The sequence below is a fragment of the Sarcophilus harrisii genome, chromosome 3 (assembly GCF_902635505.1).
Source record: "Sarcophilus harrisii chromosome 3, mSarHar1.11, whole genome shotgun sequence".
Lineage (NCBI taxonomy): Eukaryota > Metazoa > Chordata > Mammalia > Dasyuromorphia > Dasyuridae > Sarcophilus > Sarcophilus harrisii.
The window spans coordinates 583431064-583440865 of record NC_045428.1 but is presented as its reverse complement, the minus strand read 5'-3'; the positions used below and the strand labels follow the sequence as shown (position 1 = coordinate 583440865).

The 9802-nt window shown below is 53.2% G+C and overlaps 1 long non-coding RNA gene across 1 annotated transcript; it reads right to left on the bottom strand.

The window, feature by feature from the left end:
• Nucleotides 1-4425: 4425 nt before the first annotated feature.
• LOC116422863 lies at nucleotides 4426-8645 on the bottom strand. Its single transcript, XR_004233398.1, has 2 exons — nucleotides 6405-8645; nucleotides 4426-6193 (listed from the first exon to the last, which is right to left on the bottom strand). It is a non-coding gene; the product is annotated as an uncharacterized LOC116422863 (long non-coding RNA).
• Nucleotides 8646-9802: the final 1157 nt, after the last annotated feature.

Here is a 9802-nt window from a genome sequence, read left to right as displayed (position 1 = left end):
CCCTCAGACATCCCTCCCCCCGCCCCGCGGGTTCTCACTTTCCGAAAGCAGATTTAAAGAACCCCGGAGAAATCTGGGCTCGCTGCTGGTGAACAGAATCAGGGGAAGTGCGAACCACACGCGCACATACGTACACGCCCGTGCACTGGACAGGTACACACACACTTCGGTGGAACTCACGTGCACACACGCACGGCGCAATGGCCGGGGACATTTGGGGAGGCCAGATTGTTGTTAGTTCTTGGGAAATGAACCTAAAGCTAGAGGATCTGGGTTCGAATGCATTCCGCCAATTCTGGGGACTGACATCCCGCAGAGAGCGCTAGGTGTGTGGGGGAGGGGGGCAGGGGGGGACGTGTGGATAGGCGTGTGCCCGCCTTTGCGCATGTTTGCCAGTCCTGAGAGTTGTCCCGCCGGCAGCACCTGCCTCACTCTCGGGGCGCCACCTCCAACAGCAGCCCGAGGATTTCCGGCTTTACAGCTCCGGAGCTCAGTTCACCTTATCTGACTCTCGGAGCCCAGCTCCTCCCACCTGGGCTCCCGGGGAAGGGCGCAGCCTCACCTGGGTCCTGCCCCGAGGAAGGGCGTTAGTGGAGGAGAGCTTAGGTGGGTGGGACCTTAGTTGGACCAGACTAACTGGAAAGTGGGCCGGCCCAACTCCCCGGGGCCACCGGGAGGAAGAATAGATCTTGGGGCCCTGAGGCCGTGGGCAGGCCGTGGGCCCCGCCCCACCAAATGCTGGGTGGCAGGCTCCCTGGCGAACCGCTTCCAGAACCCTCTCAGAGCTACCAGGCTTCCCCTCGGGGCTGAGGTGGAGAAGGCTGCCTGAGCGATTTGGAGGCCAGAGTCCTCTTCTGACTCTAAGCAGCGGCTTGGGAGCGGCCTCCGCCGCTGCCAGAGAGGGCAGGCTTTCCTGCCGAGGGAGCTGGGAGGAGCATGCGTTCTAGAACCCGCGCATCCTTCTCACTCTCGCAGTCTCTCCGCTTCAGTAGCTCTCCCTGGGGGGCAGACACCGGCCTAGTGCGTGAAAAAGTGGTTTGAATTGGGTGGCCTGTTCTAGCTCTGGGCCCATCACCCGGATTCGGTTTCGCTGCCTCTCCTCGCCTGCAGATTAAAGCAACCCCTTTACCTCCCACCCTACAAGATCTCAAAGTACAGCCCGTAGCTGGGGGGGGGGGGGATGGCAGGAGAGAAAAAAATTAAAATAAGCCGACACCACGGGAGAAAACTAATTTTCCCGGATCGAAATCCGTTTTCCTTTTGAGGCGGAGATGTGAGAGCCAGAGGTCTGTCTGTACCCAGGACTACATCGTTCAACCGCTGTCAAGATGAATTGATTCTAAGGAAGAGTAGATGTCTCTGGAGCTCTTTCCCAGTAACCTTTCCACTAATTCCGGGGCCCACACTAATTCCTCAAGGACAAACAATAGCGTGTGGTGATTTTTGCTCTTAGGAGCGTCCACTGATTTAGGGCTTTGATCATTTGTTATCATGATTGTTGATTATCCGGACAATCGATTCCCCCTGGCAGGTGTAGACCACTTTCCCGATCGTTTGGCAACTCGCTAGGTTGCCCATTGGCTGAAGATTCTGGGTCTCGGTCAGGCGAGATTCTCTACACTGTGCTCCCGGAAACTGGACTGCCCCAGGCTTTCACGTCCCACCTCCATGGGATGGGGCTAGTGGGCTTTCTGCCTCGGAGGTCTCGGACCCTACAGTGATCATTGGGATAGGCAACGTCGTTAATGACTGTCTGCTGAAGAAAAGGGGGAGAGGATAAGTCGGCCCCCTCATTACTTTCTATCCTGCCTCTGGCGACCTTCTTCCGGACCAGATCTCCCTCTACGTACATCACACCTCAAAACCACTAAACAGGAACGGATAAAGCGCTCACCATCCCCTCATCTCTTTACTAGACTCTAGGACTCCTGAATTCTTCTGATGCCCAATGCGGCTGCTCACCAGGCTCCTGGGAGTCTTGGAAGACAAAGGCTAGGCTGAGGTGGGGATGCTGGGATTAACAATAACTCACTCGCGTCCCAGCCTCTTTTTGATTCCGGGAGAGGTAAAGGGGCACCTTACATGTTTTCGTGGAAAAGTAGGGACAAGTGGAAATACACACATACACATACACACACACACATCTCCAGGGGACCAGTCAACAATTGAAGTTACCTTTGTTTATTATTTTAAAAAGAGCCAAGAGAGAAATGCAGAAAATGTACTGGATTTATTGGCAGAGGGATCTGGTTCTAATGTCAATCTCTCACTGCTGGGTAACCTCTCTCGATCTCTGTTTCCTCATCTGTACAACGAGAGGCTTGGTCCAGACGACTTCTCAAGTCCCTTGAAACTTTTTATGTTAATCTGAATTCTCTTCCCGGCTCCATCTCTAATTTGTGACCTTAAGCAAGTCAGGTGCCCTCTGGGCCTCAGTTTTCCCCACTGCCAAATGGGGAACATCATTTCTGCCCTGCCCTGCCCACCTCCTCAGAATATGGGAAAGCTTAGCTGAGGTTACGTTTGCGAGGTGCTCTGGGAGCTGGGTTGAGCTGCACAGAAACAGAGAAAGTTAGTCTCCCAGGTCGCTTCCTGTCAAGGGAGCCTAAGCTAACCTCAAAGACTTGCCGGGACTTCGTTTGCCTGCACGGGCTCCTGAGTACCTGGCCTAGCCCGCTAGGTTCGGGAATGGCTGGGGAGACTGAGCTAAAAGGCGCCGCTGGAGATGCATTTGGTCTTGCCTGCGATAAACACAAATGCAAGCTAGAACCCGCTGAGTCTTGGAGACTGAGAAAATTCCACAGTGGGGAGAGCAGAGAGGCTCGAGTGCTCGTTGGTTAGCTGACTTTGCGCTCTCTAGGAAAAGTTGGAGGTGGATAGCTACTGAGGAGGGGGCAGGTGAGGAGAGGAAGGAGGAAGACAATCAAATCTAGCACCTAGCCAGAGGGCAGGAGAAGATAGCCCGCAGGGGCTCTACAGCTCTAGTTCCACAGGTGTGGATCCCCTTTTTTGGTTTTATTTTATTTTCTAAATCCTCTGATATTAAAAATTGGAGAGCGCTTGGAGCTTCCTGGATGGAGCCACCATACTCTAGAAACGCAGGCAAACGAAATGCTGTAAAAATAAAATATTCCCGTCCAATTCAATTGTTCTCTGAATCGGAAAGTCACGCAGTCCACTGGCTTTGGGCTAGTCCACCCGATTGGAGAGGAGGTCTATCGATCTTTGGACAAAACTTCAGTCTCAATAACTTGCTTTTCTATTACGCTTTAAGATTTACCAAAAGCTTGACAGCTAGGACTGTGTTTGTCTCACAGTCACATTGTTAAATGAGCATTACACATAACAGCCCCATTTTACAAAGAAAGGAAACTGAGGTTCGTTCCCAAGGATAAAATAGGTATCAGAGTCGGGATGCAGACCAAGGGCGCTCTCTCGGTTATGATATGGATTCTCTTCGGTAGCTTCTTCTATGACTGATTCTAAAAGCTGAGCTAGAAGTTAATTCTTTTAAGTCTGAGAAAGGGAAGATTATTCATATTCTCATTCTCTTCTCTCTCTCTCTCTCTCTCTCTCTGTCTGTCTCTCTCTGTCTCTGTCACACATTTTCTTTTCTTTTTTTTAATCTATAAGGAAAATCGATTCGTTTGGATTCGCAAGCCTTGGAGGTAGCAGCAATTTAGGAACGTATTCCCCAAAATAAAGACACCCAAGGGACAGAGGTTAAAGGGCAAGCTGGGCGGACGGGCTCGTGGAGTGGGTTTGGGGGTATGAGACTGGGACTCCACGGAGAGCTGTCCAACCCTTCTCTTCCAAGTTGCAGAGAGAGAGAGACTTTCCTAGAGGTTTGGCTTCGTTGAAATCTCTCAAGAGAGAAATTCAAACGTGCTTTTGAGTGTGGGCGTGTCTTTGAGGTCTGCATGTTGTGTCCGTTGCATGTATGTAGTGTGCCTGTTTGTGGTGGGTGTGTGTCCGCGCCGTATGTAAAGCTCCGTGTTGTGTAGTTCTAGTATACGTGTGGCAACTGTGTCTGGGGTATGCAGATAGTTTGCTTGGGCGCCCCCGTGCCAATCCGCCAACTTGTGTCGGGAGTAGCGCGTGTCTTCGGGGTGTGTACGTGTGCCTGTTGTATGGCTGGGAGTATCTGCATTGTGCGTCCGTAGGCTCGTAGTGTACGTCTCTGTGTGTGTCCGCCGCCTGTGTGTTTGTGTCTATTGGGGTGTGTGACTTTATTATGTCTGTATGTCTCTCTTTGTGCATTGCGTTTCTGCAGTCTTTGTCTCGGGAAAACAGTTGACTGTGCGTGCCTCGGTCTGGGCCGGCGTCCTGTCCACCTCTCCTCAGTCCCCCCTCTCCAGCCTACACCATTGTCCCCAGAGCGGTGATTTCTCCACGATTTCCCCAAACAGGACGATTCCCCCCGGGTGCAGAGCAGAAATTTCCTCTCCCTTTATTGCTTCCCTCAGCTGCTGGCTCATTCTAACCAGCCAGGCTGGCAGAGCTTAACATCATCATCATCATCATCATCATCACCATCATTATCAAGTCTCAAGTGGGATAAGGGGTCCAACTTTCCGTTTTCATCTCCCTAAATTCCGTTCGTGACTAGTCAGTTTGTCAGCTCGATACAATTTGCACTGGGCCAAGAGAAATCCGGCCCTGCGAAGCCCCGACGGGGCGTCCAGTCTTGGGGGGAGGGGAGGAGCGTCTGAGCTTTACAATCCCCACCAGGAGAGTGAATGTCAAAAGCAACGGTGCTCATTCCTACCCCCCATGGGAGATAGAGCCCGCCAGGCTCCTGGGACCCGCGAGTTCCTCTGCACACTGGCTGGCTGGTCCCCGAACTTGGAGCCGTCTGACAGGCTTTAGAGTGGCGGCCTTTGGCCAGGGGCTGACCCAGGGAGTCGCAGAAGGAGCCTGCACTCGGCTCGACTCCCAGAAGAAAGCTCCTGCCACGTGCCGGCCAACAGCTTCGGCCCGGAGAGCTACCTGGGAGAGCGCGATGTCCCTCTGGCTCACACCTGCCCCCGTCCCCACACCACGTTCTGAGGCAGCCCGAGGGGAACCGGAAAATCTAGTGAGGGCAGCAGGCGCCATCCGAGACGCCTTTGTCCGAGTGTAGACTGAGTAAGACGGATCTCACTCCGATCTCTCCTTGCACAGACTGCAGGTGAAGTCCAGCGAGTGAATTAGCACAGCTCTTCCCCGGGTCTAAAATCAGCTGGGTCATCCTTTCCCTTCTTTTTGGTTTCGGAGTTCCCAATCCAGCGCGAAGCCCCTAAATCCTTGGAAGGCAGAAATGTCTCTGATCCCCCACCTTCACCACCACCACTTCCACCTCGGTCTCTATAAAGATGGCAATTGCCAAACCTCTCCACTCAGGTTCCAGTGACTCTTAAAGACATGCAAAAGGAGGGAGGTGGGAGGGTAAGCAACGATTTATACAACCTTGTTACCTCGGTGCGTGGCCAAGAAGGTCCCGCCCGCCGGGACCACGGCTCCTTTCTCTGTCCCTCTGGGTCTTGGGATCTTCGAGGCTTGAAGACCCCAACCCTGGCCCCGGGATGGAGTTGGTACATCTAAAAAGTCCGGGGTGAGGGGGAAGAGCACCGGAGCCCGAGGGCTGCGGATAGAAGGTAGTTGGCGCTAATTAAAAGGGCAAAGCTGCTGAAGCTCAAGGCCGTCTCGCCAAGATTCGACCAGGCTGTTCACCCCCTCCCCTTGACCCCCACTCTGAGAAAGAAGAGAAGCTGACTCCTATTTCTTTTCTGTCCTGTCCTGTCCTCTCCTTCCCTTCCCTTCCGGCTACTGGGACCACTTTGCATCGCGAGGAGACGCAGCAAAGAGCTTTACCAGTTACTTACTGGTGATTACCCTTAAAAGCCAAATCTTCAGATCCTCGGGCAGCTGATGTCGGGCAGAGCCAGACTGGGTTCTGCCAGAAATGCTCATTTTAGTTTTTACTCGTTTTGGATTTTTGTTTTTTGTTTTTTGTTTTAAGTCTCCTTTGGGCAGAAATTACTGTTACAAAGCTCTTGTAGACCGCGGTAAGCAGGAGGTCTCCAGGTCCCATAGCAGGTGGGCCAATTATCTTTCGGGAAGGTGCTGGGGCCCGGCTGAAGCCCTCGTCCTCTGGAACTCGCCAATCGAAAACTGGTTTTAGTTTGCATTAAGCAGGTCAACGAAACCTATCCTGAGGTTTTCAAAAAAGAGCGTACTGTCGTTAAAAAGATTGTTGTTATTGTTGTTGTTGTTAGGGGGGGGAGCTCATATTTGGACCTCTGATCTTCCTGTCCCTTCCCGCCCCTCCCCCTTCTAATACCCACGCCAAAAACCTAGAAGCCGATCTTCACAGCCGTTTGAAAGACTACTCATTAAATTCCCTAGGGAAGACGAATATTTACCGGGTTGTTTTTTGGGGGTTTTTTTCTTCCTACGGCAGGTTTTTGCGGCCACCACAGATATAAAGATTCGTTGGGGGCTGTTCTCCAAGAGAAGGAGGAGAGGGAGCAGAAATAGGGGAAAAGAGACCAGGAAAGTTAGGGGAATCCTGCGGGGATACCGGTGGTCTCCAGCCAGCCGGGTGGGCTCCTGAATCTCAAGGACTCTTTGAAAACCACAATTAAGCTTTTTTGGTGTCGGAAAAACTACAACTCTTCACCCGTTTTTCACTCTACTTCCTCACTCCCACCCAAGTCGCCCAGAACGGGGGGGGAAGGGAAGGGGGCACCACAATGAATTTTGGTATTGTGGAGGATGGAAAACACGTGGGGTGTTTGCCCCACCTGCGTCCAAAATTTTCTCCCCAGCTTCCTTTTCACCAGCTACCGTCACCTGTCTCCTTCTTTGCTTAAAAGTGAGCTGATAACAAGACTGGAGGTCTCTCCCCCCACTACCCCCAGGTCTCAGGGGACACCTCCGAGGAGACTCTTTCCCTTCTGCATGCAGAGAAGCTGTCCCCAACCAGACTAAACTAAAATCCAGTCTTGCCTGTGCTCAACTAGCATCTCAAAATCCATTCTAGTAAGAATTTTCCCCAAATTCCAGGATACCTGGGATCCTTTGCACTGCTTCCCTGGAAAGCCCCCAGACTGCTGTCGAAGATCACAAATCTAAAGAGTGTAAGCTCATCAATCCCACAAGATTTCTTACCGTCCCCCAAAAATTAGCCACACACCCATTTGCACTTATGCAGATAATCGTCCATGGAAGAATCTTAGCTCTCTCAACCATCTTGACCTTTACAGACAAAGTTGAAGGACAGAGCCCCAGAGCTGCAGGATGCCCACTTCCCTGGATATATGACTGCCCTTCTTTTTTTTCCTGCTCCCGAAAGAGAAATCAGACAAGTGGCCCGGAAGATCTGGGGCCTGGGTCTCTATTCTGACTTGCCGCTCTTACTTCCTCCTCTACTGGCTTGCTTGGCCTGGCCCCGTTGGGGTCAGGGAGCCCCCAGTTGGATTAGCCCTTAGCCCTCTCCCTGTCTTGCTCCATTAGCCTATTCCAAATCTGTCCTCCGGTGAAGGGTCTGGGCTAAGCTTCCCAGAACACGGGGACTTTGAATACGCTGAGGACTGGGGGGGTTAAACTTATTAACAATAGAAAAGCTGGTTAGAAATGGAACTTGTCTTTTCTTGGGTTAGCTTCGGGGCCTCCTATCTCAGAGAAGACAAGAAATTCTGCTTTGCGGGGTCACCTTCTTCAAGGGGGAGCCAGAGGACCGAGCCCAAGCTCCGGGAATTTCCCCTTCTGTCACCCCGCTCGTCCGAAATTCCGGCCTCTTCGACACTTGCTGTTCCCCTGCCCCCATCGGGCCTTTCCCTTTCGAGAATAAAACCAAAAAGAACCAACGGCCTGGAATTTCTGGGCATTGGGACCCATTTTCGTTGCTCGCTGGGATTGAGAGGCTCTCTGAGGAGCAGACATTAGAAGGGTCATAGAGCCGGGCCAGTTTTCCCTGGAAGAGATTTCCCCATCCCCGCCCCCCTCCAATCCGGGAGCCATCTTTGCAGGGATCAGAAGACCTTGATCATCTCAGTTCAGACAGCTCAAAGTCTGATCATTTGATCGAGGAGGTACACCTAACCACCCTGGGGGCTTCAAGCCTCCGTTTCCACTCTAGGCTGGGGGCAGGGGGAGGCAAGCAAAAGGGATACTCTCTTCTTACTCTCCCTTCCCATCCTCCCAACTTCTTCATTTATGGGCAGTTCTTCCTCCCCATTGTCAACAGTAATTACTTTTATTTTCTTTCTTGTATATGGGGGAGACAGTGGAGAAAAAAACTATATATTTCTCTCCCCTTCGGCTTTATCCCTGTCTTTTGGCTCCCTTTGGCTCCTGGGGCTTCCACCGGGGTGAGGGTCAAAGGCAGGGCTGAGAGTGAGATCAGAGGCGCTGACAGCCTTTGGGTGGGGGCTAGAGGCTGCTGACATGGAGCAGAAAAAAAGGTGAAGGCCTCTTAGTCCAGGCTAAGACCAGGTTCCAGAGGCCAGGTCCAAAATTAGCCGCCTGAAGGAGACTTTCTCTGCCCCATGCCTTTTCTCTCCATGCCCAAGTCTAGAAATCCCTTTCTGGAGAAAAGCAAGGAAAGAATAAGTGCCGTTACCTTTCTCCCAAGATCCCTTAAACCAGAACCCATTCGCCCCCTCCCTTGGCTCTAATCCCTGAGGGAAGGACTGTAGAAGAAGGGCCTTTCTAGCCAGACCCTCAGTCCCCCCAGGTGGGTTTCCGTTATTTCCTCCCCCTCCCAGTTTCGTATCCCTTGGACCCGAGGTCTGGAGGTGGCCCAGGGAGGGAAAAAGGAAGGAAAGGTGAAAGAAACAAGAACGAAGGTAGCCCTGAAGGTCAGCTGTCCACACTAGCCGGCTCCTCCACTCCCATTGCCTGCGGCTCTCCCCTCCCCGTGCCCGGAATCTAGCGCTCCGATATTCGTTTTCCCGGGCTGTCCTGAGCCCAGCCCTGATCCGGAGGGTGAGCTCCGTGGCAAAAGTGGGGGCTTTACTTTAACACCTATTTGGGTATCCGTGATTTAAACTGCGCAGGTTTCGGAAGAAGGGGTAGCTACAGCTCCTGCAACCCACAAAAGAGGCAGCGAAAGTGGGGACCTGGTTTCTGTGGGTTTAGGGCTTGGGGCATTAATTCCGGGGAGGGGGGTAAAATTGGATGAAGTTGGAAGGCCAGCCCCAGTCTGGAAAGGTTTAAGGTCTGGTTCCCTGGGGAGATCGGCCCCAAAAAGGCTGGAGTGAAAGGAGCAGGAGAAGGAGGAAGGCCGGGAAAACCCTTAAGCCTTCGCAGACAGAAGTGAGTTCCCAGACCAAGTCCTTTTTATTCCCGGCTCTTTCCCTTAGGAGCATTTCCAACGAGGGAATACGCAGCCAGGACGTACTTGTCCTGGAGGCTTCCCCACCACCACCTCCACCACCACGCAGGCCGAGCCCCAAGCCAAGCTCCCTTAGGCGGGCTACCGAAGCCACCAAAGCCCAGCAGAGGCCGGCGGGACCGAGGCAGGCCCTCCCACCGCCCACCACCTCCTCTCTCAGGCCGCCCGCCTCGGGCCCAGCTGGGCTCTCGGCGCCGGCAAGAATTAGGGACTGACAGAGGAGGAAGAAACACAATTAAGATAAATCCACCCACCTTCCTGTGGGAGCCCTCCACCTGCTGGCCTAGCGGCGGGACCCCCTCTCCCACCTCGGCTCCCGAGCGGGACGGAGTCCCCCTCAGCCCCAGGGTTTCTCCCCGGCACAACCCTCCAGCTCCGGAGGGACTCGCCCTGAGCAGGTGTGGGTGCGGGAGGGGGCAGAGT